This window comes from Acipenser ruthenus, chromosome 27 (genome assembly GCF_902713425.1).
Source record: "Acipenser ruthenus chromosome 27, fAciRut3.2 maternal haplotype, whole genome shotgun sequence".
Taxonomy (NCBI): Eukaryota; Metazoa; Chordata; class Actinopteri; order Acipenseriformes; family Acipenseridae; genus Acipenser; species Acipenser ruthenus.
In genome coordinates this window covers 21,610,271-21,618,314 of record NC_081215.1, presented here as the reverse complement: position 1 = coordinate 21,618,314, position 8,044 = coordinate 21,610,271, and positions in this window count along the sequence as shown.

The following is an 8,044-nucleotide window of genomic DNA, read 5'->3' as shown; positions in this document are numbered from 1 at the left end:
GGCTGCCAGGGTCACAGGTGATAAGTTAGGTGGTTTCTACGAAGTCCGACACACTTCAGCAGAATGAGAGTCATCTTAAGAGAGGTCTTGTTCGGGATTGAGCTACACTCTCGGAGCTGAGCGGGGAAGCTTCTACAGTCTGTCCACATTGAGTTCATTGAGAACTGCTCGTCAGCTAGTAGTGAATATCTCAATGCAAAGCTATGTCAGCTCTAACTGGATCAATGGTACTCTTAAAGGCAACCACAGTGACTGTGTGTCATCAATGATGTTCCAGATTATATAGAGGCAGCTGCAGGAGGTGGAGGAGCGGCAGAGAGCCTTGGAGGAGCAGGGTGTTAAACTGGAGAAGGCGCTGCGGGGGGAATCAGGTTAGTGACTGAGCTGAGACGACAAATTCATTTGTATTGTACTGGCTGGAAGGAGGAGAGGAGCGAGTGCCTTCAGAGTCAGATAACGAGTGTAGTGGGAGAGGGGAGGCATCTCTTTGCTATCCAGCTACACCTGCCACATAGCATCCTCTGCTATGTCAGTCTTGTATTTCTTTCCTCTCACTGAAATCTCATTCTCTTTCCTCCCGGCTGATTGAAGCTGTGCCTTTCCATACCAGGTGGCTGTTTACCTCCAATTCTGGTCAGCCCATCAGGTGTGCCTGTCAGAAGTCATTTCACCTCAGAGCTGAATGCCTGTCAATTTGACATGGCTTTGGAGGGAAACGTCTTAATCGGAGTGGAATCTTTGTACAACACACCTTGCCCCTGCAAGAAAGGCTCTGAATTGTGATGTGAGGTCTGTGACTCTAGCCAGACTCTAGCTTAGAAATTGCAGCTGTCTCTTTATAAAGAAATTGGTAATGCAGTTTACTGCTATCCTAGTGCCTTTGGCAACTTGTGTCTTTCATGCTCTGACTGATTCTTATGGGGATAATCACAAAGGATTATTATTATAATTATTAGTTTATTTAGCAGACGCCTTTATCCAAGGCGACTTACAGAGGCTAGGGTGTGTGAACTATGCATCAGCTGCAGAGTCACTTACAATTACATCTCACCCGAAAGACAGAGCACAAGGAGGTGAAGTGACTTGCTCAGGGTCACACAGTGAGTGAGTGGCTGAGGTGGGATTTGAACCGGGGACCTCCTGGTTACAAGCCCTTTTCTTTAACCACTGGACCACACAGCCTCCTATAAGGATGCATCTAATGTTGACAGGGTATTTCATAGCTCAGAATTTGCTTTGACCTGCTGTATCTGGAGTGGCTTGTAACTTTACTTTAAGCATCCGAACTGTGAAATGTATAATATAGACTCCATTTGAATTCAATATTAATTCATTAAAGAAATGATACTGCATTTGTATAAATAGTAATATGTGAGGCAAAGGCATTATTAGAATCATGTAATTATGCCGTACAGTCATGGCTCACATTTGCCCCATAATGCCATTACATTAGCTCTAATATTCTTGTTATAAGGAGGAACACACATAGCATGATCTTATAACTGTCTCTACAGCAGTATAAAGAGGAGAACTGTATTAAAGCATGTAATTCTTTGTAAATGCTAATACCAGCTGCTAATAATGTATATATTCTTAGTCCCTGAATACGAATGCAATGAATTGCCAGGTAATTCGTTATCAGTCTTTCAGTTTAAAATGCCTGTTTTTACCTGAGTCGCAGAACATTGAAAAGCAAGGTTTTTTTTTTTTTCAATTACAGGCCTGCACTTTGCATGACCTCCTATGGAGAGCTTGGACTAGCTGGGAGGCAAAAGAAGGAGAGAAATGCAATATAACTGTGATTAGTGTGGCAGTGATTTTTCTTTCAGAGTTGACAGCGCCGCTTCTCACACTACTTCAGATATTAAGCCCTAGGCCTCATTAGGATTATCAAGCACCAAAAAGATTAAATTTATATAGCGCAATATGAACAAGGCACTGTTTTATTCCTTGTATAGTTGTGTGTTACTGAGTCACTGCAGTATACTCAAGAGATGGGGAGCTTAGAATGTGGCGCATAGGCCTTTGGGCTTGAAGGTTGACTTTCAAATTGAATTTCATGAAACAAATACCAGAGTTTATTTTACTGAAATGAATTGAAAGCACCATTTGTCAGTTTTGAGATTGAAAGTAAATACATATTTAAAATAAACTCAATCAAATAGAGCATCAAAATACTTAATGGAGGAAAGTGTATTAGTCTTACAATTACAATACAACAAGAGAAATCATAGAGTTCCTACAGAAAATCCATACATATTAGAACTTGTTTTTTTAATACTGTACCATGCACTTTTACTTCAAAATCTTTTAAAAAGCTGTGCTGAAGATCTTATGTCCATGTGAGGTCAGTAATGGTTTGGTATCTAATGTTATCCCTAATGTATTCATATATTCAGGCAAGTGCTTAATATTTTATTGTTGTAAATTCCAGTTATGAATTTGATGCAGGTTACTAAGGGCTACATCTTTTTAAATCAGGTTTATTTTTATCATTTCCAGCCCTTGGCTTAGTTTGCAGTCATCTCTTCTCTGTTTGTTTACAGAGCACTGAAAATGTTCCTAACATTTGATGTATTTACTGTACTGTACAGGAAATCTATTGAAAATTAAAGGGTTTAGTCTAAAAGAAGAAGCAATTTTTGACAGATATTTTTTCTTCTTTAATGATTACCTGTGGAATAAGTGTTTTACATTATAACTGTTGCTTTGTAACACACTAATATTGTTTCAGACCATCCATTTTCTACGGTATTGTTAAATGTGTAACGGTTTTCAAAAATGTAATGGTTTTTATTTTTTTTACATAATGAAGGGCTGCTTGAATATAGACATTTTATTGTGATAATGTTTATTATTTTAAAAACAGAAGTGGAGAGAAGCAACCATAAAGAGGGTTATCTAAGACAATATATTTTGAATTAAAACAAACCTGCAAATGGAACCCTAATATACCCAGAAAGAGAATACATGCATTGAACAAAAACTAAAAACTTAACTGGGATGTTCTGTTTTTTCGTATGTCACAATTCCTTATTGTGCTTTTCATTGAAAAGGATAATCTCTATATTCGGGTTTTGCTTAAAAGGTTATTTAATGTTTCTCAGAGAAGGCACACTGCTGTGGGTCTTTGCAACACATTTTAGTACATAAATGCATGGAACATGTCTCCAGTAATGAAAGACTGAAGCAGAGCAGTGACCATTGTGTGTCGTGTTTACATGGCTTTGTTAGGATAATTGCATTAAGGGGGAGAGAACATGCAATGAATGGCCCTTTTGTTAATGACTATTATTCATAAACCCAAACTGGATTGGAAGAGAACATGAGAAGGTGGTGAGCAATACACTGAGGGAAGCCGAATGTAACAAGACCCCTGCTTTCCGTGTTAATAAAATAGCAGCGTATGTTTTTTGTACATTATAAAAATGATCTCTTATCTTTCCAGCAGTACGCAAGGTGGCACTGAATATTTTGGAGAACACCCCAACTCTGTCTGATAATAAAATAATTCAGTTGTTGTGTTAATTGTAATACAAAGATTTTCTATTGTATTCAGGACTGAAGCTCGTGCTGGATAGATTAGTAGCGGAGAAATGCAGTTAAGCAATGAGACTACGGTGTACCCTTGAAAGTGCCATTCATAATACATACAGGTATGCACATATTACATATTGAATTCATCTGAAACATATTACATCCAGCACTATTGATATGAATCTGTTGCTATTCGTTCAAATTCTTTTCACAAGGAATTACCATTTGGTTTTGATGGTTCACATGAATAAGTCTGGAATGCATCATAAATGAATTATTACTTACAATCTTCCATGTAATTACTATGTAAATAAATGGTTATTAATATAGCTTAAAATAAAATACAAATAATATCTGATGTTTGGTGAACATACATATCTGCACATATTTTAAAGAAAAAATATTGCTATCCATTAAACTTTGGCTTGACACAGGCTTGTCTTTTGTCTCTCTTTTCACAAAAAAAGTGCCAGAAGGGGGCAGTCCAGCTTTAACCTCAGAGAATTTGGACAGAAATTGAAATGTTGAGAAAGATGGAGACTGGTAGTGAAAGGCAGCTGCATTGTGTAAGATTCTTACAGTCGAACACCGTAACGGGCTCTGATTTTGTGTATTGTAACAGGTCATCCTTTAAAAGAAAAATCTATAATAATAATAATACAAAAAAATACAATAACACATAATGCTTACAACGCAAACATTGATTTACCCTATGGCTTATGCCAGTAGTTACACAGCAGTAATTTGTATTTACCGCTGATTTTATATGGGTGTCTAGTTTAATAATCTATTGTACATAGCGACAGATCTTAATATATCGCCACTCTAAATCAAGCCTGATTTTTCACAGACCTCATTTCACTATTAGAGTGGTGGTATAAAATAAAAAATGGTGGGATTATTAAAAAAGATATGTTACAAATATTCTACATTGCTTTTTATTTTGGTTTCTAATTTCAGATTGTAGCCCAAACGATGAAATACACTGAGCTCATGATATTGTAAGTATAAGGCGGTGGACACAAGTTGATGAATTGATTGTGCTTCTCCAAACCCTTCCACAAACTCTCATTCATATTCACTCTCAGTTAATCAACATTGTGTGCTTAACTGACCTCGGAATCGCACAGTGCCCACGATCTGAAGCTTGAGGACTGTCAAAGCAGACTGTAGCAGAGGCTACACAAGAGAATGGCCTTTGATGGTAAGTGCTTTGACAGATAGGAAAAGCAAATATGCTGATTATTACAAGATTGTTTTGGCGGTTTAAAAAAAAAAAAAAGGCTAATGTTAGCTGCCAAAAAAATGATATGGAAGATGTTGTTAAATTTGATGAGCTCTGGGGAAATAATCAAGGTACAATCAGCTTTCGCAAAGTCTGCATTTAAGCCAGAAGGAAGTAGAAAATGCTGTTGTTACCTCACAAGTCTGTGTTGAATTATATTAGCTTTGCAGATGTTTTTTTTGTAAAATGTTACACAAAATACTCTGTGACAATGTTTCCATTTTCTTTAGTGTTGCTTCACTTAGCCTAAACCTTTACTGTACATGTACTGTAGCAGGTATGTATAGGCAGGACGGTTGGGTTTACCTTCGGTTTTGTAAACAAACTGGTCTTACAAACTGGGTTTACCTTATTTAAACCGCAGCCATCTTCCTAATTCTCACCTTGCTTTTCAGTGTGTGGTTACCACGCAGACTTGCAGAACCAAACACAAACCTTTGTTTCAATCAGGATAAAATGACTACTCACCCGAGGAACCTTTCGTTTTCATCTAACTCCGAAGAATTTTTCTCTCCTGGCAGTCTTCCTTCCTTTATAAGGATTGGCCCATCAACAAACTCCTGAAAGCTCTGTTTATAAAAGGATTGCCTACTGAAGTAGGAAGCAATCGGCCTGCTTTATTTATTTCATACTGCAATTTCATATGAGCTGAGCCTGTTTTTCCCCCTCAAAAGTCACAGCAGAGATCCAAACTTGTCAGTTCACACTCCGCCCCTACAGTACAGGCTCCACTCGCTTCTGATTCAGCTACCACAACCCCTCAGTTCTCAATTTCATCTGATCCTTCCTCCAATTTTTCAGATTTTTAACAAATATCAAGCAACTCAATCATCCTCTTTCCACCTCCATTTCTACTGTATCTGATCACCTGGATGCACTTGATAACAGAATCACTTGCTTGGAACCAGCAGGCATTTCATCCTCATCAGCGACACCAGCAGCAGCGCTCATCTCTCCTGCTGCTTCAGCCACACCCACACCTGCTCTCGAGGTTGTCAATCTTCACTCTAGCAATTGCCTCTAGTTCAGGATCCTCTTCGGCTTCAGTAGTTCACCACCACTCTCTCTCTCCTCAACTGAGACGCAATATCATTGAAGGTAAAGACGTTAATTTAGTTTCAATACTTATTGTAACTTCAGAATTTCTGGATCACAGGGTAGTCGACTATCTCAATGTTTTGTGTTAATCAATCTACTATTCATATTATTAATAAAGGCGTTCTTATTCCCCTCTAATTACGCAACTTGTTCACCGGCTAGTCTGGATTTCAGTTATCACTAATTTTATTTTGAAAGCCCAACACCTTCCAGGTCATAATAATAACACTGCTGATGCTTTTTCTCGTTTTAGACGTCTGACTCCTTCAGCTCAACCTTTCCCTCTACCCATTTGCAATCTTCTGTCTTCAGCTCAAGATTATATGACTCACTCCTTTTCCCCTCCTTCCTTCAACCAGGATTTCATTCTTTCTTTTCTTGTTCATGCAAAAGACAAGCTGCATCGCTCCCTTGGAACTATCAAGACTTATCTAGCAGGAATTCAATACCATTATCGCCTAGCATGCATTCCCTGTCCTCCTTTCTCTTCTACCCCTGCTGTTTGCCTTCTATTTAGAGGAATGGCAAAAAGTTTCCCTCCTCCCTCTACCTCCAGTCTCCATATCACTTCAGATATTCTGTCTCGCCTCATCTCAATTCTGTGTCAAGGTTGTTTTTCTCCTTTTGACAATCTAGTCATGGAATCCCTTTCTGCATTTTTTGGTTTTCTTCGCTGTATGCTGCTCGCTAATATAGCTAGCATGCCCGGAGTGGGGGCAATCTCTCTGCCAGGAGGAGGGGGAGGAGGGGGGTCCTCTCTGCTGAGCGGTTAGATTAGTCTTAGAAAAAAAAAAATAATAATAATAATAATATATATATATATAATCACTAACAATTTCTAACTAACAATTTTCTCTCTTCTTTGCATTGGTGGAGCAGTTGCAGGGAGCCAGGGGTCCTCTTTTGGGGGCATGTGAAGCTCACTTCCCAACCTTAGAGGCCGACTACATCACCTCACCCTCTGAGATGAAGGTTCCCACTGGCCAGAGGGGAACCCCGGCCCAATAACTTTAACTATATTTCATTTTCCATTAAACCTATTCATTTGCACCCGTGCCAGTCTCCCCCTTCGGAGAGCAAAGCTTGCTCCCAACTTTTGAGCTAGTCACTGACTCAACTTATCGAAGGTGGCTCTTACAGCTGGAGGGGTAGACCCCTGGCCCTCTTTATGTGTTTATTTCTTATTCACTTTTCCAGCGCTTTTGTTCTCCCTGCAAAAGTCGCGAGTCTCTCCATGCGGCCTCGGAGCATCGCTGAGCCTGACCTCTCTCGACTAGATGACTCAGTAAGTCAGGGAGACCTTGGTTTGTTCTCCTATCACTTCCCGGCCTTGGAGGTCAATCGGTTCGGCCGCACCTCAGCGAGGGCGGTTCTCAGAGTAGTCAAGAGAAAACCCCTATTCTATTACTAAGTCACAAGCACTGTGTCTTATTCTAGCAGTCCCTTTACACAGGCCTGGCTCCTGCCTCATGAAGTGTATTAATACGGAAAAAAAGATTAATTAAATATGGAATTATTTTTCAATGGACCATTTGACCTTGGGGTCAGTTATAATGGAATACAAGTGTACTTATTTTTCCCTTTTAAGTCCTGTTCTGTATAGAATGTACAAAACATCTATGATCAAACATAATGGTTTAACCTTGCAATAGGTGCCCTGAGATTGATGCATTAAAGCAGTCTCCATCTTTTCTGTCTTTGATGATACCATTACATTAATGTTGAGAAGCACACTGTAGTCTAAAGATCAAGTGTTATGAGAAACGTATTTTCTTTTATACGGAACACAAATATTCATTCTTGATACATGTTTCATGGTAAAGAATTAACAGTTTTATTATATTTTATTTGTAACATGGGAGACATTTTTTGTTAGCCTATTCATTCTTATAGTTGTGTTAATATAATATTTTTCCCCCAAGTTTCAGTAAATGTGGATGAAATTTCAGAAGTTCGTCCTGAGCCATATTATTGTGCTCGATATGTCATTGTTTTAAATAGGTTGTCAAACCGTGTAATTCTCAAAGGTCTCATACAAGTACTGGTTTGGTTTCTCATTTTGACCTTAAATAAGGAGTGGAGTAAATGCTGTCTCAATTTAAATACTCATGTACCTTGACAAAA